Here is a 26,377-nt window from a genome sequence, read left to right on the forward strand (position 1 = left end):
TCAGTGATGCCTGTAGTCTCTGGAAGTGGGGGAATCCCCAATCCCAGGAGTGCCAGGATCTTTGATACCTGTGGGATTTATCACTGCTCTTACTCCTATTCTTATGACCATGCCATTCAGAACGCTCCTTGTGCCTGCCAGCGAACTTGCATATCTGATCTTTGATTTCTGTTCCTATCCCTGTTCTTTTCTTCCCTTTCCTCCCTCCTACTTAAAGACCTGTGTTCCTGTTTGGGCTTCTCCTTCTTTGGCTCCCTTTCTATGGCCTCTGCTCTGGAGTGGGAGTCTGTCCTGACCTCAGGGGAGCTGTGGTACTGCTTCATCCCCTCCCCGGACTCTGACTTCAGAACCTTTTCAGAGTTCTTGCTGATGAACTTTTTACATTCGGGGGAATCGTTTTCCTTTAGCATCTTGCTTCTGGGTGATGAACAGGAGACCTCTGGTTCTGGCTGTACCTCCCACTTTTCTGTCTTCATTTTCTTTTTTCCCCTTTTTGTCTGGAGATTTAAAAAAATGGAAGGGAGCCACAAATAGGAAATGAAAAAATAAAAAGCTCTCCCCCAAAGTACTTATTTTCTAAATACACTGCATCAAATGCAGAACCAGGAGTAAGCCAAAGCACCAACGGGTGTGACCTCCCACCCCCCAAAAATTAACTTGAAGTTGGGGTGGTGGTGCTTGGAGGACCACATGGTATGCAAGAGATCAAACTCTGGTTCTGTGTATAAATCAAACGCCCTACCCACTCGCTGTACTATTATCATCCAGTCTAATAACTTGAATTTTAATAGTATATTCATGGCAAGACAGCAAAAAAGAGCAAAGTCTATAAGATGAAGAGTCAAAAGATTCAAATTATCATCCTCCAATTTAAAAATGATGAGCTGTGAAAATGTCTTCAATGATTTTCTAGAAAGTGTGTATGCACATCAGTATATTCTTTAAATTTACTTTTCTCTAGGGAAGTCGAGATAAAATAAAATGAGTATCAGGGCTGGAGCAATAACACCGCAGGTAGGGTGTTTGTCTTGCACACTGCCAACCCAAGTTCGATTCCCAGAATCCCATATAGTCCCCCGAGCAACACCAGGAGTAATTCCTGAGTGCAAAGCTAGGAGTAACCCCTGTGTATTGCCGGGTACGACCCAAAAAGAAAAAAATTGAGGATCTACATTTGTATCTTGACATAAACAAGTTTACTAAGTCATGATTTCTAGAGAGCTTTGAATATAAACATTTCCTATTAGAAAGTAAACATACCTTTCTATGGTTACATAAACAGCTTTATTCATAAGAAAAAAAACAATTAAGACCACCTAGAATCTTTTTTGGTCATAACATTTTACCTTCTTTTGTGTGTTTTTTTTTTTTTTGGTGGGTTTGTCATCTTCAGAGTCCTCAGCTGAACTGTTTGGAGGCATGTGAGCCCAACAGCCCTTCTCCTGAAGCAGTCTGGTCACATCATCCAGTTCATCTGAGTCCTTAGGAGCCCTATAGTTAGACATATGATCTACTCGAATAGTTTGTCCTTTGATCTAAGACAAAAAGCCAACGCATCATCAAAGACAGCCCTCCTTCCAAACTAAGTGATCCACACCAACTTCCTGATAATTCAATCTCTGGGAAAATCTCCAACACTGTTTGCCCAACTGGTGTGTTTGAGCACTTTTTCCCAGCTAGCAATTTTCTCTGCTCTCAGGGCAACCACATGGGGCCTGAGGGCTACTGAGCCTCTGAGGCAAGTGCACTAGCATCATCTGTCAGTTTACCCCTGTGTGCCATACAAATATTTTTGTGCTCTATTTATGTCATGACATAAAAAAAAAAAAACTCTGGGAAATTTTGTGACTAGTTCACACTTATACTTTGCTGTGAAACACAAACTCTGTGCAAGGAACAAAATAGTAATTACTCACATCAAACAAAACCATTTCATTTTTCAAGCATAAACTTAAAAATTCTTTTTTGATGGTGGGGGGAGTTGAGCCACTACTGAATGTGCTCAGAAGGTCATATAGGGTGTCCAGATCATAACCCTGGTCAGCCACAGGTAAGGTATGAGCCTTACCCACTGTAGGATCACTTTAGTCCCCGATACATACTTAATTCTATAGGCATCAGGCACTCTACATTCCCAAAGTCCAGCTTTTATTGTTCCAATACAGGTCTGGTTTTAGTCTTATCTTTAAGTCTAATCTACCTCTTTTCATCTATCCTATTTCCCATTTAAAACACTTTTGAGGGGTTGATGCGATAGCACAGCGGGTAGGGCATTTGCCTTGCACGCGGCTGACCCGGGTTCGATTCCCAGCATCCCATATGGTCCCCTGAGCACCGCCAGCAGTAATTCCTGAGTGCATGAGCCGGGAGTAACCCCTGTGCATTGCCAGGTGTGACCCAAAAAGCAATAAATAGATAAATAAATAAATATTTTTGAGGGGCCGGAGCGATAGCACAGAGGGTAGGGCATTTGCCTTGTAGCTGACGGATCCAGGTTTGATCCCCAGCATTCCATCCCCAGCAAGGCCAGAAGTAATTCCTGAGTGCAGAGCGAGGAGTAACCCCTGAGCATTGCTGCATACAACCCGAAAAGAAAAAATATGTTTTGAAAACCATTCCTTCTTTGAGTCAATTTGAATATAGGCTCCATAAAATGGAAACCTATATCCCCATTCCATGCTATCCTTGAAACTACTGATTATTGGTGCAATCATTGATAAATTCTCCACGAGTCACTCTCCTGGGCTGGAGAACTACAGTGGTGAGGAGGGAAAGGTAAGAAACAAAGGCCTCCCTGGGTGGGTGGAGAAATAGCTAATACTGAGGAAGAAAAAAGTGCTGACTGGGGCAGAGGCCCATGTAATTCCTTCCTAGAACCATTTTTCCACACCCCTGAAACTCTTTATGTCTCATCCTGGTGGCCCCTGGGACTTTCTGAACCAGGGGAAAAATAAAACTAAACTACTACATCAGAAACCTTCAGCGAAATCCTGTTTATTACTTATACCCACCTTGATGCCATTAAAATTGTCAACCTCCAGTATTGTGCTCTGCTGGACTTCATAGCAAAGGAAGCAGAAATCACTTGGATTTCCCAGGCTTCTTATCCTGTACCAGATTTATGGTAACAATCTCACCGTATCTATTTATTTACAAAAAAGACACACTATTAGAAATAAAATGTTCAGAATGCTTGACAAACAAAACTTAAATACTGAGTATAAAAGACGAAGCTAGAACCAGGTGATGAATGAAGATTAACTATAAAAAGGTATACGGAGGGAACTAGAGCAGGGCAGTGGGGAGAGCTCTTGCCTTGCATGCAGTCAACCGGGTTCAATCCCTAGCACCCCATATAGTCCCTTGAGCCCGACCAGGAGTGATCCCTTAGCACCACTGGTGTGGCACCCCTAAACAAGACAAAAAAAGTTACTCAAGGATATAATAGGAAATGTCCCATTTAAAAAGTGAATGAAGGGATGAGTAGTGCCTGCCATAGAGGCAGGCTGGGGGGTGGGGGGAAGGTAATGGGAGGGGAAACTGGGGACACTGGTGCTGGGAAATGTAAACTTGGGAGAGATGGGTGTTGGAACACTGACTGAAACCTAATCTTGAACAGCTTTGTAAGGGTCTAGCTTACAGTGACTCAATTAAAAGTAGAAATAAAAAGTTTAAAAATAGTGATAAAAATTAAGACTCAAAATTCTCCCCCCCCCCCAATTAACATATCCAATCATTCCCAGGAGAGATCCCAGAGCACAGAGCCAGGAGTACTTCCTGAGTAGAGCTTGGTGTCACCAGGACAACAGTAAATCTGGTAAAGTGCTTGCCCTGCACACGGCCGAATGACGTTCAATCCCGGGCATCCCATACATTCTCCCGAGCACCACCAGGAACGATTCCTGAGCGCAAAGCCATGACTATTGCCAAATGAGGAACAAAAACAAAAACAAAATAATATTTTTACTAGAGTCACAAAAAGAAAATATCAAACAGAAAACTTAGTGGGTTTCAGCATATGCTTTGCAGGTAGGCCACCAAGGCTCAATCCCTGGTATCAAATGGTCCCCCAGGCACCACCAGAAGTAATCCCCCAGCACCGAGCTAGGGAAAGTTCCCAGGCATCACTGGAGAGGGACAAATAACAAAAAGAACAAAAAAAATGATGAATACATTATAAACATAATCACAGACACAAAATTTCTGCCCAAATCTAGCATCTTTAATAGAAACGACTAAAAACAGCACAAGTGACTTCATGAACTATTTACCTATTTAATGGCTGGAGCAATAGCACATTGGGTAGGGCATTTGCCTTGCACCTGGCCAACCAGGGTTCGATTCCTCCGTCCCTCCCCGGTAGCCCGGCAAGCTACCCGACCGCACAGCAGAGCCTGACAAGCTCCCCGTGGCATATTCGATATGCCAAAAACAGGAACAACAAATCTCACCATGGAGACGTTACTGGTGCCTGCTCCAGCAAGTTGAGGAACAACGGTAGGACAGTGCTACAGTGCAATGCTATCTTCCAATACAATTAGGAGAAAATATATAAATGAAAAATAAAAGATGAAGCCATATTTCTTTGAAGATTAGATGTGATAGTACTATAGAAAACCTAAATGCTCACTGTAAAATTCCAAAATTTACTTAAAATCACAATGCCTAATTAAAATTTTTGTTAAAAATAGGATATAGTTACAAATAAAACAATCTCTTGAATACAAATAGTAATCGCCTAGAAATAATTAACTGAGAAATAACCCCATTAATAATCAGCAACAAAAATAAAATTAAAAACAAACTTGAGAAGCTGTAGTGATAGCACAGTGGGTAGGGCATTTGCCTTGCACGTGGGTGACCTGGGTTCAATACCCGGCATCCCATATGTTCCCCAAGCACCGCCAGGAGTTATTCCTGAGTGCAGAACCAGGAATAACCTCTGAGAATCGCTGGGTGAGACCCAAAACCCAAAATAAATAAATAAATAAATAAATAAACTTGAGGGGTCAGAGTAAAAGTACAGTAGTGTGGGCAGTTGCCTTGCAAGTGTCAGACCCGGATTTGATCCACGGTATCCCAAATGATGCCCTAAGAAGCACCAGGGAATCTTTCTGAGTACAGAGCCAGGAGTAACCCCTAAGTATTGCCGTGTATGGTCCAAAAACAAATATAAATAAATACATAAACTTGAGGGATCCGATGAAGAATACACTGGGTAGGGCACATGCCTTACACATATCCAACCTGGGTTCTATTCCCAGTAAAAGATCCACCTAGCACCACCAGGTCTAATTCCTGAATGCAGAGCCAGGAATCAACCCTGAGCCCTGCAGAGTCTGGCCAAAATAATAAGTAAACATATAAATAATGAAAAGACTTGAACAGGGCTGGACAGACAGTACAGGGGTCAAAGTGCTTGCCTTAAATGTGGCAGACCTGGCTTAATCTTTGGTATGACAAATGGGCCCTGAGCCCTGAAACAAGGGGTCACTGACAACAGAGCCAGGAATAAGCCATGAGCACCATCAGGTATGACCCCAAAAGAAAAATAAACTACAAATTGTATCTTAAGTAAAACTTTTTAAAACTCCTCAAAGAAACATAGAATTAAATAAATATAAAAATATCCCTTGTTGGGTTTAATGGCTCTAGGGTGAGATACAAAAATCATCACACAATTTCCTCAAAGAAAACATTTCTGAATCATTTGTAACATATTATTCATAGCAAACAATACAAAATAAATTACCTATGGCTTTCTTTGGGGGCAGGCTTAACTGGTGGACGGACAACCTGAAATAATGGGGGTGAGAAGGTGTAATGAAGGTAGAATTGGTGTTGGGATACTGAATGTAATAAATTCTTGTGAACAACATTATGAAAATAAAATTGAGGGGAAAATATCGTTTGTTGTTGGTTAGGATAACCCAACATAACAAAGGCACTAAAAATCCTTCTCAGGTTGCACTTATTTCTAGAATATAAAGTAACAGAATGGGAGACCAATACCCAAGATTAGTAGAAATAAGTACCAGGAGGATTACTCCACAGCTAGGAAGCCGGCCTCACATGCTGGGGGAAAAGGCAGCTCAGATAGAGAAGGGTGCTAGGAGGGCCCAATTGGGAGGGGAGATGCAGGGTGAATGTAGAGTATAGACTGAACATAATGGCCACGTAATAGCTCTACTGCAAACCACAACACCCAAAAGAAGAGAGAGAGAGCCAACAGGGAATGCCCTGCCACAGAGGCGGGGTGGGGTGGAGGGGACGGGGCGGGGTGGTGGGAGGGATGCTGGGACCATTGGTGGTGGAAAATGGGCACTGGTGGAGGGATGGGTACTCGATCATTGTATGACTGAAATGCAAGCATGAAAGCTTGCAAGTCTGTAATTGTACCTCATGGTGATTCACTAATAAAAAATTTTTAAAAAAGCAAAAATAAAAGTCCTTCAAAAACTAATATATAAATTTCACGCAATTCCACTTTTAAAATGCACACATTTTTCCCCTGGAGCAGAGTAAATTGTTTCCAACATTCTTGTGGAAAAATGAACATAAGAATAACTAGGAATGGGGCTGGAATGATAGCACAGCAGGTAGGGAGTTTGCCTTGCACGTGGCTGACGCGGGTCTGATTCCCAGCATTCTACATGGTGCCCCGAGCACAGCCAGGAGTAATTCCTGAATGCAAAGCCAGGAGTAACCCCTGTGCATTGCCGGGTGTGGCCCAAAAAGGGAAAAAAAATAAGAACTAGAAAAACTCTGAATAGCTCATAAAATTAGCTACTTGGTATGTGTCATGAATAAATAAACCAATAAAAAGGAAGAAAAACACCAAGAAAGTCAAGCGTATATGAATTAGTATACAAATATGGTACGGTTAATGTTTCAATTTACAAAAATTAGCCATTTGAAAAGACAAACTGAATCCGTGTCTCACAAATATTCATAAAAATAACTATAAATGGATCAGGGATTTCAATTTATGGCACTAAAATCTTACACATGAGAAAAAAAAAGAGCAGTGGGTGAGTAGAAACACCTATAATTGATTCCAAATCCAGAAACATGAAAGAATGATACACTTTGCCACATAAAATAATCAAACGGCGGCGGGGGAGGGGGAGTTGGTTCAGAGTCCACCAGAAATGATTTCAGAGTACTGAGCCAGGAATATCAAAGCACCACAGGCTGTGGCCAAAAAAACAAAACAAAGCAAAACCAGAAAACAAAAACCACATATGGTCGCTCGAGCCTACCAGGAATAAGAATCATGGAGTACAGAGCCAGGAGTAAACCCTGAGCACAGCTGGGAGTGCCCAACCTCAAAGGAAAAACATACAGAAATAAAATCAAAGAGAAGACTATAAAAGGTACCACGTGAAGAAAGTTTGAGGGTAATGAAACTGAGCTTCATTCTGATTCAGGCGATGATTACAAAATAATTGCACTAAAACTTACAGGGGCTAGGAAGATGGCTCAGCATTACAGCACATGTGAGACACTGTTATCAATACTCAACAAAAACTTTTAAAAAATGAACACCCTAAAAATGAGTTTTATCCTATAATAAATACCCAGAGGTGCTCGGGGGTTAATCCTAGCTCTATACTCAGGGGTCATTCTAGGCACTCAGGGGACCAATGATGGACATTAACACAGGGTCAGCCCCATGCAAGTGGAAGCAAACATACACAAATGGGACTACATCAAACTAAGAAGCTTCTGCACTTCAAAAGAAACAGTGACAAAAATACAAAAAGAGCCCACAGAATGTGAACGAATATTTACCTAATAAATACCCATCTGATAAGGGATTAATATGCAGGATATACAAGACACAAGTAGAATTGTACAAGAAAAAAACCTCCAACCCCATGAACAAAATGGGGGGAAGAAATGAACAGAAGTTTCCTCAAAAAAGAAATACAAATGGCCAAAAGGCACATGAAAAAATTCTCCACATTGCTAGCCATCAGGGCGATGCAAATCAAGACAACAATGAGATATCATCTCACACCACAGAGACTGGCACACATTCAAAAGAACAAAAGCAACCAGTGCTGGCATGGATGTGGGGGTAAAGGAACACTCTTTCACTGTTGGTGGGAATGCCCACTAGTCCAGTCTTTCTGGAAAACAATATGGACAATTCTTCAAAAACTAGAAAGTGAGCTTCCATATGACCCCACAATAGCACTTCTGGGACTATATCCCAAGGATGCAAAAAAGCACAGTAGTAATGACATCTGTACCTCTATGTTCATTGCAGCACTGTTCACAATAGCCAAAATCTGGGCCAAGTGCCCAAGTGCCCTAGAAATTTTGGGGCATCTATACAATGGAATACTATGCAGCTCTCAGGAGAGATGAAGTCATAAACTTTGCTTATAAATGGATAAACATGGAAAGTATCATGCTAAGTGAAATGGGTCAGAAAGAAAGGGACAGACACAGAAGGACTCCACTCATTTGTGGAGTATAAAATAAATAATAATAAATAAAGGCCCTCCCGTTGATCATCGATTTGCTCGAGCGGGCCCAGTAACGTCTCCATTGGAGACTTTGTTGTTACTGTGTTTGGCATATCGAATACATCACGGGGAGCTTGCCAGGCTCTCTGAGATGGGCTGAGGAATCGAACTCGGATCGGACATGTTGGCTGTGTGCAAGGCAAGCGCCCTACCGCTGTGCTATCACTCCAGCCCTTGTGGAGTATAAAACAACATAACACGAGTCTGACACCTAAAGATAGTAGATACACAGGACAGATAGATTACTCCATAGCTGAAAGCCTGCCTCATGAGCAAAGGTGAGAAGGCAGCTGGAATACAGAAGGGATCGCTAAGAAAAAGGTGGCTGGAGGAATCGGTTGGGATGGGAGATGTGTGCAGAAAGTGGATAAAGGATCAAACATGGTAACCTCTCAGGGTCTGTATTGCAAACCATAATGCCCAAAAGTAGAGAGAGAATATGGGGAATCATGTCTGCCATGGAGGCAGAGGGAGGGTGGGAAAAGGGGGGAGTATACCGGGAACATTGGTGGTGGGGAATGTGCACTGGTGGAGGGATGGGTGTTTGATCATTGTGTGATTGTAACCCAAACATAAAAGCTTATAACTTTCTCACGGCGATTCAATAAAATTTACAAAGGCAGGCTGTGATGGGGGGAGACGGGGGGTGTGAGGGATACTGGGATCAGTGGTGGTGGAGAATGGGCACTGGTGGAGAGATGGATATTCAATCATTGTATAAATGAATCCCAAGCAAAAAAAATTTGTAAATCTACAATTGTACCTCATGGTGTTTCACTAATAAAAATCTAAAAAAAAATTTTAAATGTAAAAAAAAATAATAGCAATCCCATAAATAAAAGAAAAATTATATTATCCCCCCAAAAAAAATAAAAACCAGGGTTACCCACATGCAAGACAAGCACCTTTATCCTGGTACTTTCTCTCTGGCAAAATAAAAAAGACTAAAATTTTTATAATTTACATGACAGATCAAGGACCACAAAGCAATTTTTCTCCTACAATAAAGAGATTATCAGCAAGTTGGGGAGATGGCTCAAAGGGCTGGTACAATTGCATTGCATGCTGGAGATCCAGATTTGATCACCAGCACCACATGGTCCCCTGAGCACCAGTGAGAACGACCCTGAGCAATGGACTGGGAGTAGCCCCTAAGAACCACTGGGTATGGCCCAGAGACAAAAAAAGGGTTTTATGAGACCGGGGATGAAACGGAAGAAAACCAAAAGGTTCATCATAGTTCTGTATCAGTGTTGATTTCCTGATGGCCTTAGTTTTTGGAAACACAAACTGAAAGATCTTGGTACTGACCTGGAGGGCAGCACAAAGGCACTTGCCTTGTGACTGGGGTTCAATCCCCAGCATCCCATGTGCTACCCCAAGCACCACCACGAGTAATTCCTGAGTGCACAGCCAGGAGTAATCCCTGATCATCGCCAGGCATGGTCCAAACCCACAAATCGTGTCTTGCAATGGACTCTCTGATAACTTAGTAAAATCAGAAACTGTGAAACAGGTAAAAATAGCAATAACAAGTGCAGATGTCACTCTGACTATACGTTTTTTGCCTCTCTGGGATATATTCCCAGGATGGTATTGCTGGGTAAAATGGGAGCTCTATTTCTAATTTTTTGAGAATCGTCCATACTGTTTTCCAAAAGGGTTGGACCAGTTGGCATTCCCACCAGCGGTGAAGGAGGGTCCCTTTCTCGCCACATCCGCACCAGCATCGGTCACTTTTGTTCTTTTGGATGTGGGCCAGTCTCTGCGGTGTGAAATGATATCTCCTTGTTTTGATCTGCATCTCCCTGATGATTAGTGATGTAGAGCATTTTCTCATGTGCCTTTTAGCCATTCGGATTTCTTCTGTGCGAAAGTTTCTGTTCATTTCCTCGCCCAATTTTTGATAGGGTTGGGTGTTTTCTTCTTGTGGAGTTCCGCCAGTACGTTATATATCCTTGATATCAACCCCTTGTCGGATGTGTATTTGGAAAATATCCTTTCCCATTCTGTAGACTGCCTTTGTACTTTGGTCAGTGTTTCTTTGGAGGTGCAGAAGCTTCCTGGTTTAAGATAGTCCCATTTGTCTATCTCTGTTTTCACTTGCTTGGCCAGTGGCGTGACATCTTTGAAGATACCATTAGCTTCAATATCATGGAGGGTTTTGCCAACTTTGTCTTCAATGAACTTTATGGATTCCGGTCTGATGTTGCGGTCATAAATCCATTTTGATCATACTTTTGTGCATGGCGTTAGGCAGAGATCTGAGCCCACTTTTTTGCATGAAGCCATCCACTTTTGCCAGCACAATTTATTAAAGAGGGTTTCCCTGCTCCATTTCACTTTTCTTGCCCCCTTACAGAAGATTAGATGAGCATATGCTTGGGAGGAGATGTCAGTATATTCAAATTGGTTCCATTGGTCTGCAGCTCTGCCTTTGTTCCAGTACCATGCTGTTTTAACTATTACTGCTTTGTAGTAGAGCTTCAAGTTGGGGAGGTTGATTCCACCCATTATCTTTGTCCCTAGAATTGCTTTAGCTCTTTGTGGGGGCTTATTGTTCCATATAAGTTTCAGGAGTGTTTGCTCCATTTCTTTAAAGAATATCATGGGTATCCTTATAGGGATCAGAACTCTTTCCAATAGCCAGAATCTGGAAAAAACCTGAGTGCCCGAGAACAGATGACTGGTTAAAGAATATTTGGTATATTTACACAATGGAGTACTATGTAGCTGTTAGAAAAGATGAAGTCATGACATTCACATACAAGTGGTAATACAAGTGGAACTATCATGTTAAGCGAAATGAATCAGAAAAAGCGGGATAGACACAGAAAGTCTGCATTCATCCGGGGAACATAAAGCAACAAAATCGGAGACTAACACCCAGGAGTGGCCGAGATTAGTACCAGGAGTTTTGCTCCATGACTTGGAGGCCAGCCACACGCGCTAGGGGAAAAGGAAGTTCAGATAGAGAAGAGAGCACCAAATAAAGGGTGTTGGGAGGATCCTCCCAGGGTGGGAGAAGCATGCTGAAAGTAGACTATAGACCAAACATGATTGCCACTCAATGCATCTCTTGCAAACCACAGGACCCAAAAGGAGAGAGAGAGAACAAAAGGGAATGCCCTGCCACAGAGGCATGTATTAAAGGGTGGGATGGGGGGATGGGGAGTGGGAGGGATGCTGGGACCCGTGGTGGTGGAGGATGGGCGCTGGTGGAGGGATGGGTACTTGATCACTGTATAACTGAAACCCAAGCACAAAAATTTGTAAGTCTGTAACTGTACCTCATGGTGTTTCTCTAATAAAAAATAGCAGTAACAATTAGGTACAATGCTAATATTCAGGGACTTGGCTAAGGGAATACTGTGGCATTCCTTGCATTTTATAGTTTTTCTGTATTACGTCTGAAATAAAAGTATAAAATACATTAACATGAAATATAAGTAGTATTTCAAAATAAAAAGCAAAGAAACAGTAGAGGAATCGGTTAAAAAGGCCTCTTTAGACCTCAAATTGAAAACTTTTCAACATGAAAGAATAAAGGCACAGTACTATCACACATCAAATTGGGGTGGGGGAAGGACACCCAGGAGAGTTCAGTGGCAACTTCTGGCTCTGTGTTCAAGAAATCATATAAAGTGCTCAAAAATGAACCACTACTGTAGCCAAAAATGGTATGCAAGGCAAGGACCTTAATCTATGTATTCTCTCCATCCTAGTATATCACATTTTTAAAAATCAATTAATACATGTCACTGTCACTGTCCTCCCATTTTTCATCAATTTTCTCCAGCGGGCCCAGTAACGTCTCCATAGTGAGACTTTGTTGTTTCTGTGTTTGGCATATTGAATACGTCATGAGTAGCTTGCCAGGCTTTGCCGTGCAGGTGAGATACTCTCGGTAGCTTGCCGGGCTCTCCGAGAGAAGCAGAGGAATCAAACTCAGGTCGGCCATGTTGGACGCATGCAAGGAAAATGCCCTACCTGCTGTGCTATCGCTCCAGCACATTAATACATGATAAAATGATATAACAAAACTATATCCATATTCTATCAAGGAGGCTTGTAAAATCACTAATGAGGAACACACCACTAGAAAAAAATAGGCAAAGTACATAGCATACTAAAAAGAATAATGACCTGCTGATCTATGAAAAAGATGTTTAATGTCACTGCTGATGAACCAAGCTCCTGAAAGCATGCAGCCACATTTCCGGCTGCATGACCTCTCGGTGTCTAGTTCTCGCTCTCAGAGAACCCAGCAGGTTACCAACAGTATCCCAACAGCATGGCAGAGTCTGGCAAGCTCCCCATGGCGTATTCGATATGCCAAAACCCAGTAACAATGATGGCTCTCATTCCTCTGACCCTGAGAAAGTCTCCAATGTGGAACTTGTGAAAATCTCAGTCGAGGACGAAAGGAGACCTTACTGGTGCCTGCTCAAAGAAATCGATGAACAATGGAATGACAGTGCTACAATGATACAGTGATGATGAATTTAAAAGCAAATGAAAAGATAAAGCAAGTGCTCGCTTTGGCAGCACATATATTAAAATTGGAAAAATACAGAGATGATTAGCATGGCCCGTGCACAAGGATGACATGAAAATTTGTGAAGCATTCCATATTTTAAAAAAATTTAAAAAATAAAAGAGAAAGCAAGGAAATACAAAAACTGAAAACATGGGATCTACGCTGCAACCACGGAAACTTGTCATGCTCCTGCCAAGTTTTCAGGTGGAGGATGATGTGGGGGTTGAGGTGGGAGGGAATAAGGGAACACTGGTGGTAGGGCTGATGATGAAATAAATCTCTAAAACTCAACTTTCAATGACTCTGGAAACCACAATTCTTTAATAAGATAAATTTCAGAAAGAAAGTCAATGGCAAATAATTTTAAAATAACAAATCACTGTTGATTAGAATTCAGAAAAATTCTAATTGATCACTGTATAACTGAAACCTTTTTCATACTATTGAGCGGAAAGCCGGAAAACCTTTATAAAGAGCAATCTGAAAATAATATAAAATAATATAAAATAATATAAAAACATCTTAAAGTAACATTTAATAGTTAGCAAAGAGGGACTAGAGAGAGAGTACAGCAGGCAGGGTGCTTGACTTGCACAAAACCAAACCATATTAGATAACCACATATGGTCCCTAGAGCTCCTCAGAAATGATACTTACACAGAGACTAGTATGGCCTCAAAACGAAAAAAAAATTAAAAATCAGTAAAGAGAAAACTAGCCACATTAACCCAATAATTTCACAAAGAAGAGCAGCATGCTAAAATATATATTATGGTTTAATTTCTAGTAGTAAACTACTGGAAACACTGCTCACAAATAAAAGACAATTAAGAATTAAAAAAAAAACCTATGCAGTGCATTTGCCAATGGTTGTTTGTTGTCCTTAGGTTTGTCTCCAGAAAATACACTTTTCCAAAATTCCAAAGACAGTTCCATAACCCTCCAAAATCTCTCATATTACCCCCATAGAGTAAACCACTCTGCTCGAACCCAATCCTAGACAAATGATCTAAATCAAAAATGTTTTTCAAAGTCATTATTAACAATGTCAAAAGGTCTTTATGAAGAGCACTGTGGAGCGAAAACTAGAATACACATATTAGCTGACCATCACTCAATAGAAACAAGACAAAAACATCTAGATCAATAGGTCTTCAAACACAAGTCCATGGACCAGTATGCAGGCCAGTGATATTGAAGGATGCAGCCCTAGATGAGAGACTAGACAGGAACAGATACCATGAAGAAATGGAAATCATGTGCTGTACCTACTGTGAACCTCCCCAACACCCAGAAGCTAGGAGGAAGACACCTCTACCCCTGCCAGAACGCTCAGCTTGAGTGGGATGGCCAAAACCTATACCTATGGCTCACTTCTCATAAAAAGCATTGACAAGTTTCTTTCCCACGGCCTTCTAACCTCTGTTGTACGCATCCCCTGACCAGAACCTACTGTCCCCTAAGCTCTCCAGCCACAGGAGATCTGGTCGGCTCACTAACCTCACACTTATCTGAAAACAAAGAAAGCAAACTACAACCAAAACCATTAGTTCTTTTCTCCTACTCCTGTATACTTTGCCTAAATGGATAGTGTCACACAGGTGTGGGCAGAGAAGGGCTGTTATCCCTAGTCTGTAGGGGGTCAAAAAGAAACCTTGTAGGGGAACTGTAGCTATCTAAAAGTCCTTTCATCTGCTCTACTATAGATCCAAGTTTAAAAAGTCTCAATGAAAGATCAAGGAAACAGCCATAGAGAAAATACAGGGGGTATATCCCTTACTTGCATGCAGCTGACGGGAGTTCAATCCCCAGCACCACACACCATGGGCGGTTCTGGGGCTGGAGCGATAGCACAGCTGGTAGGGTGCCTGCCTTGCATGTGGCCGATTCCTGATTCAATTCCCAGCAGGCCATTGGTCCCCTGAGCAATGCCAGGAGTAAATCCTGAGTGTATGAGCCACGAGTAACCCTTGCGCATTGCCAGGTGTGACCCAAAAAGAAAAAAGAAGAGTGATTCCTAAGCACAGTCAGGAGTAACTGCTTGAAGGACTCTGCAATGAAAAATTAAAAAAAAAGAAGAACAAAAGCAATAGAAACAGAGCCGAAGCCTAGAGACAAATTGTTGGATTTTCCAGACTGGGAGAGCTCTAGATCTACGTCCTGGGTAGAACTAAAGCAAAATCTTGAATTGAGCTCTCCCTATACAGAAATGCCAGCCAGCTTACAATTTGTATGGAAACAAATTTCATCACGGAAGAAAATGACACAGATAATCTAGAAAGGAGAAAATTAAAGCGAACTTACTGGGCAAAAACACAGATAAACACCCCCTTCAGTCAGTTCATAAGGAAATCCACCTAGAAGAGAAAAATCACATTTCAGTTCAAACATTTACCAAGCATGTACTATCTACAAGGCCCTAGGCCTAGCCGTGAGGTTATCAAAAAAGAGGATCTGAACTCACAATCTAATAGAATACATTACACCAGTAGTAGCACTGTCCTCCTGTTGTTCTTCGATTGCTTGAGCTGGCCCAGTACCGTCTCCATCGTGAGACTTGTTGTCACTGTGTTTGGCATATCGAATACGTCACGGGTAGCTTTCCAGGCTTTGCCTTGCGGGCAAGATACTCTCAGTAGCTTGCCAGGCTTTCCGAGAGGGGCGGAGGAATCAAAACCGGCTTGGCCGGGCCGGCTGCACACAAGGCACAGGCCCTACTGCTGTGCTATTGCTCCAGCCCACACCAGTAGTATAGAATAGTTTTTAAGTTTGAACATGGAAAGGTCAAGAAAACCACCAATGGACCCAAATAAATTTTCCTCAAAACCCCCAATTTGTTTTTGTTTTGAAAATGTTTTGTTTCAATGATCTTGCCACATTCAACTATGCTCAAAGATCACTCCTAGAGATATTCAGGGGACCCTATGTGGTAAGTGGTGAGCAACTAAGGAAAGCCAATTTCAAGGCCTTACCTACGTACTATTGGTGTCCCTCAAAACAAAAAAATTGTAGACAAAGGAGTTAAGTTTCCAACAACACAAATGTATCTTAAAATACATTATCAGCAGTTAAAGAGATAGTATAGCAGATGCTCATCTTACATGTACCAACCCAACTTTGACCCCAGCACCCAATATCATTCCCCCATGCCCAGAAATGATCTCTGTATGTAGAGGCAGTAGTAAACCCATAGCACAGCAGGTGTGGCCCCCTAACCGAAATATGTGTATGGATATATGATTATATATACATATATGTGTGTATACATATAAATACATATGCATGCATGTATCTGTGTATATGTGTGTATGTATATACATACACACACATGTATGTATATATAAAGTTGACCAGAGTCATACTACAGCAGGTAGAGAGCTTGTCTTATATGCAGCTGGCCTAGGTTCAATCCTGTGCACCAGATATGGTCCCCAAGCCCCAACAGAAGGAAGCCCTGAGCTCAGAAACAGCAGTAATCCTGAGCAATACTGCCTGTGGCTCAAAAATACAAAAAGAATTTAAAGTCATACGCTCTTTATACACCATAGGTACCTTCAAAAAATGTTTTCAAAGGGGTCTTCCAAGCAGAGCCCAAGGACCATTCCCTGGATACTGGGTCAGACAACTCACTCTAAGGCCCCAAGGATGTGGTGATACACTGACACTACAGCTTGGGGAACCTACAGTGCCACCTGGAAGTGCGCTGGGGCCACCAAGGCCGCACGGGTTGATGCTGTGAGCAGGATTTTAGTGCTGGGGGACACTAGACCTACTTTAATAATCTGCAACCCTGGGGCTGGAGCAATAGCATAGCAAATACGGCGTTTGCCTTGCACGCGGCCGATCCAGGTTCAATTCCCAGTATCCCATATAGTCCCCTGAGCACTGCAAAGGGTAATTCCCGAGTGCAGAGCCAGGAATAACCACGTGCATCCCCGGGTGTGACCCAAAAAGCAAAAAAATAAAAAACAAAACAAAACAAAAACTGTGCCCCTAACCCACTATCTCCTTGCCCCCCCCCCAAAATCAGTTTAAATATGCAAATATCAACCCTACCTCTCAAAGACTAAAGATTAAGAAGGAAACTTTTAGGCATTTCACAAAAGTAATGCCTCATTAAAATATAACCTACCTCAACGAATGGGTTTATTAGTATGACTCATGAGATTGTTCAAAACAGCCAGGAATGTGCCCCAGGGAAACCAAGGAGAGGAAGGGGAAAGTGAAGAAGAGCAGGGGGAAGGAGAAGAGAGGAGTGTGGGGTAGAGGAGGAAAAAGGAGAGGGGGAAGAGGTAGAAGAGAGTAGGGCAAAGGGGGGAAGGGAAATGGGAAGAGGAAGGTAAGGAAAAAAGAAAAGAGGGAGGGCATGGGGAAGTGGAAAGGGGGAGAGGTGGGAGGGGTAGAGGAAGGCAAAAAAAAAGAGGAAGGAGGAGGGATAAGGGGAGAGGGAAGAAGTGGGGGGAAGAGAGGCATGGGAAAGTCCAGGGGGAGAGAGAGAAAACTGAGGAAGGGGAGGGAAAGAGGAGGAGGGGAGAAAAGGGGAAGAAGAGAGGAAAAGAATATGAAGGGGAGAAGGGAAGAAGGAAAAAGAGAGAGGATTATAAGAGGATGAGAAGGGTGAAAGGACATGGACTGGAGTGATAGCACAGTGGGTAGGGCGTTTGCCGTGCACGGGACCAACCCGGTTTCGATTCCCAGCATCCTATATGGCCCCAGGAGTAATTCCCGAGTGAGTAAGCTAGGAGTAACCCCTGTGCAAGGCCGGGTGTGACCCAAAAGGTAAAAAATTAAAAATGAAGAATACAGGAAACTGTACAGCATTAAATAATAGAGGAGGACAGGGGATGAGGAGAGCAAGGAGAATGGGAATAAGAGGGGGAGAGCACGGGGAGGGTGAAGGAGAGGGCAAAGGGAGGGGGGCAGGCCAGGGGCGTGGCCACTACGTAGGGTGCGTGGCCTCCCAGAAGTGGGTGTGTCCTTCTCCTGGCCACAGTTATATTTCCCAATCTGAGCACTCAGGACTTTCATCCCATACTTTGTCTCCTAATACCGACCAAAAATTTCTGACCACCTCTACTACAATACAACAACATCCCACTGGCCTACTCTACTTCTAACAAAAGGCCAGTATGAAATAAGCTATACAATCTCAATCCTAAAAAGCACCTCCTCCAAAGCTTCACTCAATGTCAGGGCTGGAGCGATAGCACAGCGGTAGGGCGTTTGCCTTGTACACAGGCAACATGGCCGACACAAGGAAGGGCTGGAGCGCTCGTGTAGCGGGTAGGGCAATCGTCTTGCATGAGGCTGACCCAGGTTCGATCCCTGGCACCATCCCTGGACCATCCCATAGGTTCTGTGAGCACCGCCAGAAGGAACTGCTGAATGGAGAGCCCGGAGTGACGCCTGACCATCGCTGGGTGTCACCTAAATGAGGAGGGGGGGCGCGAGAGCCAGGGAGAGGAGAGGAATAACAGGAGAAGAGAGGCGGAAGGCTGAAACCCTCCCTGGAAAGCCAGGCGGCGGGGAACCCGAAGCGCACCGCGGCAAAACTCACCCGAGAAGATCCAGGCGCTGTCCTGGTACTCGGGGTGCCAGGACACCTTCTCCGCCACCCCCAGCTGGACCCCTCGCTCCTTGAGTTCCTTGATTAACTTCAATTTCGTCAATGGGCTGCGGAAGTTGCCGCAGAGTAAAGAAATGTCCCAGCGACCCAGACGCCGAACTAGGTCTCCACTGGAAGAGTCACGGCCCTGTCCAGAATTCGCGACCCCCGTCCCCTCGGACGCTTCGGCCCCCGCCTCTTCCCTCAGCTCCTCCCGCCCCGCATCCCAATCCCCCAGCCCCGACCTCCCACACTCCACGTAGGAAAACCGGAGCCTTACTTCATCTTCCAAAGGTTTCTGCTCCAAGATTCCGATGTAACGACCTCTGGAAAAAGCCGTTTAACGGTCAGTCGCCCGGCTTCAGCGCGCAATCCCATTGGACTAGAGCTACCCCGGAAGAGACCATTCAATCCGGAAGAGATTAGGCACGTCGGGACGTAACGCGAGGAACGCATGCGCACTAGAACCGGCACGTGTCTCACGCGGACAGTTTAGCTTTTTCACCCCTCCGTTTCCCCCTCCCCATTTCCTTTCTCATTACCCTCTCCCCTCTTCTCCCTTCCCCTTTATGTCCACTTGGCTTTCTGGGTCCTCCTCTCCGCCTCTCCTTGCTCTGCTCTTGCCCTCCTCCTGCCTTTCTCTCCCACTCTCCTTCCTTTTCCCCCTCTCCGTGATCTCCCCATCCCCTGTCCTCTATTTTTTAGTGTCGTGCATTTTCTTTTATTTTTAATTTTTTTTACTTTTCGGGTCACAACAGGCCTTGCACAGGGGTTATTCCTGGCTTATGCACTCGGGAATTACTCCTGAGCCCATATAGGATGCTGGGAATCGAACCTGGTTGGCCATGAGCAAGGCCAACGCCCTACCCGCTGTGCTATGCTCCAGTTCCTGTTCTCCCTTTACCCTTCTCATCCTCTTATAATCCTCTCCCTTGTTCCTTCTTCCCTTCCCCCCATCATCCTCTTTCCCTCTCCTCTTCCCCTTCTCTCCCCTTCTCCTCTTCCCCTCCTTTCCCGATTTTCTCTCTCCCCCTTTCCTTTCCCATGCCTCTCTTCCCCCCACTTTTTCCCTCTCCCCTTATCCCTCCCCTTCCGCTTTTTTTGACTTCCTCCACCCTCCCAACTCTCCCCGTTTCCTCTTCACCATGCCCACCCTCTTTTCTTTTTCCTTCCCTTCCTCTTCCAGATTTCCCTTCCCTGCTTTGCCCTTCTCTCTTTCACCTCTTCCTCCTCTTTCCTTTCTCCTCCCCTATCCCTCACTCCTCTCTTCTCCTCCCTGCCCCTCTTCACTTTCCCCCTCCTCTCCTTGTTTTGCCTGGGACACATTCCTTGCTGCTTTGAACAATCTCATGAGTCATACTAATAAACGCATTTATAGAGGTAGGATATGTTTGAACGAGGATTTACTTTTGTTAAATACCTAAAAGTTTTCTTTATAATCCTTAGTCTGTGTGTGGTAGGGTTAATCTTTGCACATTTCAACTGATTTTGGGGGGTAAGAGGATAGCGGTTCAGGAGCGTAGATTATTAAACTACGTCTGATTCCCGCAGCACTAAAAGCCCTGTTCACAGCATCAAAAGGTGGCCCCAGAGACTGCCAGGTGGCACTGGAGGTTCCCCAATCTGCAGAGTCAGTGCAGCACCACATCCTTGGGCCCTTCCAGTGACTTTTCTGACCCAATATCCACGGGATGGTCCCTGAGTTCTGTTTGTAAGGCCCCATTGGAAACACTTAATTTTAAAGATAGCTATGGGGGATAAGGAACGGATGACTTCAACAATTTTTTTTTGTATTTTTGGGCCACAGTGGTGCTCAGGCTTACTCCTGGTTCTGAGCTCTGGGGTTCCTTCTGGTGCGGCTTGGGGACCATCTGTGGTCCAAAGAATTGAACCTGAGCGAGCTGCATAGAATACAAATGCTCTACCTGCTCTAGCATGACTCTGGTCCACTTTATTTGTATATAAACACATACATACATATGTTGTGTACACACATATGTATACACACATATATGCATATACAATCATATCTATACACACATATATTTTGGTTTTGGGGCCACACCTGCTGTGCTCAAGAGTTACTCCTGGCTCTACATTCAGAGATCACTCTGGGCTTGGGGGAATCATATTGGGTGCTGTGGATCAAGGTTGGGGTGGCTACACGTACGGCGAATATCTGCTATACTCTCTAACTGCTGATAATATATTTTAAGATATATTTGTCGTGTTGGAAACTAACTTCTTTGCTTACAAAGTTTTGGTTCTGAAGGCCAAACAGTATTCAGTTAAGGCCTTGAACTTGGCTAACCTTAGTTGCATACCACTTTACCACCTGCCATTTATGGTCCCCTGAGTACCTCTAGGAGTGATCCATTCGCATAGCTAGATCTCGCTACATAATTGAAACAAAAAATTTCAAAACATAAAAAAATTGGGGGTTTGAGGAAAGATTAGTTTGGTCCATTACTGGTTTTCTTTTGTTGTTGTTGTATTTTGATTTTATTGAATCACCATGAGAAAGTTACAAGCTTTCATGTTTGGGTTACAATCACACAATGATCAAACACCCTCCCTTCACCACTGCACATTACCAACCACCAATATCCCTGGTATATTCCCCTTTCCCACCTGCCCCCTGCCTCCATTAAAGACAATATTCCTCACATTACTGGTTTTCTTGTTCTTTCCATGTTCAAACTTAAACAGTTTTCTATACTCAGAGTAACTCCTGAGCATTGCTGGGTGTGACCCCAAAAGCAACAAAACAAACAAAATTTAATTTTTATTATAGTGTAGGAAATGTGCTTACAAAAGTATTGACCTGTACAGTGTTCAAGATTTTTGGTTTGTATTTTGTATACACAGAACAGCAGACTGTTTATTGACATCAAGTAATCAGGGAGAGCACAGTTTCTATAAAATGCTTTTCTTAAATTTCAGTGGGATTTACAATTTTACAATATTGTCAATGATAAGATTTCAGAAAACAAACTTTAAACACCACAATCCACACCATAGTCTCCATTTCTCTTGACTGATATTAAAACACCCCAATGAAAAGTGCCCACCTCCACCAGTGGAGGTTTTACATTTTTCTTTCATTTTTATTGCACTGAAAGTAACACATTATGAAAGTATTAACATTTATGGTTTTCAAGTACAAAGTTATTGTACATTGGAAAGCACCAAAGTACCAAAGACCCTCCACCACTGAATTTTTGTATAAAATATGTATGTATATTTTATGATAGTACCAATATTATGGGGCTACAGCGATAGCTGAGCGGTTAGGGCATTTGCCTTGCACGCAGCCAACATGGCTAACCCGAGTTCGATACCTCTGCCCTTCTCAGAGAGCCCGGCAAGCTGCAGAGAGTATCTCCCTGCAGGACAAAGCCTGGCAAGCTACCTGTGAGGTATTCGATATGCCAAAACAGTAAAAACAAAGTCTCATAATGGAGACGTTACTGGGGCCACTCGAGCAAATCGATGAACAATGGAGGACAGTGACAGTGACCAATATTATTTAATTCATTTTAATTTACCTGAATATTTGAGATAGTTATAAACTTTTCGTGATCAGGTTTTTGACATACGATGTTCCAACATCCATCATTTCACCAAATACACTTCCACCACCAATGTCCTGAGTTTCCCTTCTACCAGCTCCACACACTCTGGGCCACCAAGTGTGCCTGTAGACAGGCATATTTCATCTTGTCTCTCTGTCTCCTTTTGGGCTTATGGCTTCCAATACCGATACGGAGAGGCCATCATGTTTGGTCAGTTACCCAATTTCAAAACACATCTCCATCCAGAGAAATCCCTTCCAACCATCATTGTCAATATGGTCCCTATTCTGATCCCAACTCCTCTATACTCAGGAAATGATCTGCTGTGCAGGGAATCAAATCACGTGGGCCCCAAGGAAGGAAAGCATCTAATCTGCTGTACTATTGCTCCAGCCATATAAATTTTTAAGTATAAGTGACTACTCACAAAAGTCTGGTGGATCTTACCCAATCAGATCAAGCTCACCAGATGAAGCTAATTTCTTGTCTTCCGTGGTGTTTTCTTGCTAGAATCTGGCAGAAAAACATATCGGGAAAATAGTATGTCCCAGGCAAGGAAAAGATCAGGAAACTGCAAGTCAAACCCACAAGAGAACTATCACTTGGTATCTGCCAGGGAGGTATCTAGAAAATACCAAACACTTCATCACTTGGTATCTGTCAGCAAAATACCAGACATCAAATGCTGAGACAGAGTCCTGGGATGCCAGGGATCAAACTGATGGGCTGCATACAAGGCAAGCAAGCATGTAGGAAATCTTTCCCACTGAAATCGCATCTAATTCAACAAGATCGAAGTCACTCTGAAGACAAACCTTTCAAATGCAAAGCAGGTAGCAAAACTTTCCCACGAAAGTCATGCAGAATTCAGCAATATCAAATTCATACAGTATGAAATTCTAGGGGTGTAAAGCATGTAGGAAATCTTTCCCACTGTAATCTTACCTAATTCAACAATATGGAAGTCACTCTGACGAACAACCTTATCAATGTAAAGCAAGTACTAAAAATTTCTTACTAGACTTATGTTCAACAATATCAAATTCATACAGTAAGAAATCTGAGGGGTGTAAAGTATGTAGGAAATCTTTCCCACTAAAATTATATCTAACTCAACAATATCGAATTTAAAGAGGTGAGCAACCTCACGAAAGTCACAACTAAGTCAACAATATTAAATTGTTACAGGTAAGAAACTCCATGAATTTTAAAGGAGTAGGTAGGAAAATGTACCCAAAAAATCCTATATATTTCAATTAAAAAATAAAAAAGAGGAAAATTATGGAATCCTCCAGTACAATTGGCAGGCTTCCAAACATGGACCAATCCTGCTGGTCTTCTTCCCACTGTCCTTGGGTGGTACCTTGTTTCCTTACACCTCAAATAGGTTAGAGTCCCTGATGAACCCCTTTTTCTATGATTCTCTTCACTTAGCAGAACTCCATCCAATCACATGGAAGGTACAGCATTTTCTCTCTGCATTTGGACCAATCCCACCCCAGTCCAGCCCACACAGTGCTCAGGGCTTACTCTTGGCTATGCACTCAGGCAACTATACGGATGTCTTGGACCAAACCCGGTTGATCACATACAGGGGAAGAATCTTACCGGATGCACAATCGCTCTAGCCCTACAAATACTCATGCATAAGTGAGTATCCTCAAAATTCTAGTGTCTTTTACCCAATCAGATCAAGCCTCTCCAGAAGAATCTAACATCTTAACTTCCGAGTTGTTCTCTTGCTAGAATCTGACAGAGACATAAATCGGGAAAATAGTGTATTCCAGGCAAGTGAAAGATCAGGAAAATTCAAGTCAAAATCTCAAAAGGATTATCAGTTGGTATCTGTCTGCAAGATATTAAGAAAATGTCAAACACTAATCACCTGGTAAGTCTCAGCAAAATACCAAACATCAAATGCTGAGACAGAGTACAAGGATGCCAGGGATCAAACTGATGGGCTGCATGCAAAGCAAGCAAGCATGTAGGAAATCTTTCCCACTGAAATCGCATCTAATTCAACAATATCGAAGTCACTCTGAAGATAAACATTTCAAATGTGAAACAGGTAGCAAAACATTCCCAGGAAAGTCATGCAGAATTCAGCAATATCAAATTCATGTAGTACAATATTCTCTGGGTGTAAATCACGTAGGAAAAGCCTCCCACTAGAATATCTAATTCAACAATATGGAAGTCACTCTGACGAAAAACCTTATCAATGTAAAGCAGGTACTAAAACTTTCTCACGAAAGTCATGAAGAATTCAACAATATCAAATTCATACAGTAAGAAATAGGAGGGGTCTAAAGCATGTAGTCTTTCCCACTGAAATAATATGTAACTCAATAATATCAAATTTGGACAGGTGAGAAATCTTTCTCACGAAAGTCACGTGTAAGTCATCAACACTAAATGGGTACACGTAAGAAACCCCATGAATTTCCTCTTCTGAATTTGGGAACAATCCCAGCCGGGTCGAGTGCACCATCTGCTCGGGGCTTACTCTTGACTCTGTACTCAGGCAACTATACGGATGCCACGGACCAAAACCGGTTGACCATAGACAGGGGAAGCATCATACCTCATGCACATTTGCTCCAGCCCTAGAAATACCCTTGTATAAGTGAGTAACCTCAAAATTCTGGTGGGCTTACCCAATCAGATCAAGCCTCTCCAGAAGAAGCTAACATCTTAACTTCCGAGTTGTTCTCTTGCTAGAATATGGCAGACACATATATTGGGAAAATAGTATATTCCAGGCAAGCGAAAGATCAGGGCAATGCAAGTCAAAACTTCAAGAGGCTTATCACCTGGTATCTGCCTGCAAGTGACCCAGTAACAAACACATATCACTTGGTATCTATCAGGAAAATACCAAACATCAAATGCTGAGACAGAGTACTGGGATGCTGGGGATCAAACAGATCGGCTACTGCAACCTTCTAAATTTAAAGCAGGTAGCAAAACATTCTCAAGAAAGTCATGCAGAATTCAGCAATATCAAATTCATACGGTATGAAATCCAAGGGGCGTAAAGCATGTAGGAAATCTTTCCAACTAGCATCATATCTAATTCAACAATATGGAAATCACTCTGATGAATAACCTTATCAATGTAAAGCACGTAGTAAAACGTTCTCACGAAAGTCCCGTACAGGCAATAAATTCATAGAGCTAACAGTCCCCATTAATATTCACGGAGGAGGCAGGAAAATGTTCTCACAAAAATGTATCTAATTCAATTAAAACACCCAAAGAGGGAGAGTTTGGGAATCCTCCAGCCTTTGAGGCAGGCTTCCAACCATGGAATAATCCTCCTGGTCTTCTTTCCACTGTCCTTGGGTGGCACCTTCTTTCCTTACAACTCATAGAGCTGAGACTACTTGATGAGCCCTTTGTTCTTTCTGATTCTCTTTACTTACGAGAAGTCCATCCAATCCCATGCAAGTTACAGCATTTTCTCTGCTGGATTTGGATCAATCCCAGTCCGTTCCAGCGCACAATCTGCTCAGGGCTTACTCTTGGCTTTGCACTCAGGCAACTATACAGATGCCAGAGATCAAACCCGGTCGACCACATACAAGGGAAGCATCTTACCTGATGCAGGGTTGCCTCAGCTATAGAAATACCTAAGTATAAGTGAGCAAACCCAAAATTCTAGTGGCCCTTACCAATCAGATCAAGCCTCTCCAAAAGAAGCTACATTCTGGACTTCCGAGTTGTTTACTTGCTAGAATCATGAAAATAGAATATTCCAGGCAAGTGAAAGATCAGGGTAATGCAAGTCAAATCCTCAAGAGGCTCATCAATTGGTATCAGCCATCCAGGGTATTAACAAAATCCCAAACACTTATCACTAGGCATCTGTCAGAAAAATACCAAAAATCAAATGCTGAGACAGAGTACTGGGATGCCAGGGATCAAACCGATGGGCTGCATGCAAGGCAAGCAAGCATGTAGGAAATCTTTCCCACTGAAATCGCATCTAATTCAACAAGATGGAAGTCACTCTGAAGATAAACATTGCAAATGTGAAACAGCAACATTCTCATGAAATTCATGCAGAATTCAGCAATATCAAATTCATGCAGTATGAAAACCTACGGGTGTAAAGCAT

The 26,377-nt window shown here is 42.9% G+C and overlaps 1 non-coding gene and 1 pseudogene across 1 annotated transcript; one reads left to right on the plus strand and one right to left on the minus strand.

Moving 5' to 3' along the window:
• Positions 1–26,377, minus strand: LOC130018791 (RNA-binding motif protein, X-linked 2-like; annotated as a pseudogene).
• On the plus strand, positions 13,070–13,176 carry LOC130018796 (U6 spliceosomal RNA). The gene has a single exon (XR_008791644.1). It is a non-coding gene; the product is annotated as a U6 spliceosomal RNA (small nuclear RNA).

This window comes from Sorex fumeus, unplaced genomic scaffold (assembly GCF_029834395.1).
Source record: "Sorex fumeus unplaced genomic scaffold, SorFum_2.1 ptg000268l, whole genome shotgun sequence".
NCBI classification, from domain to species: Eukaryota; Metazoa; Chordata; class Mammalia; order Eulipotyphla; family Soricidae; genus Sorex; species Sorex fumeus.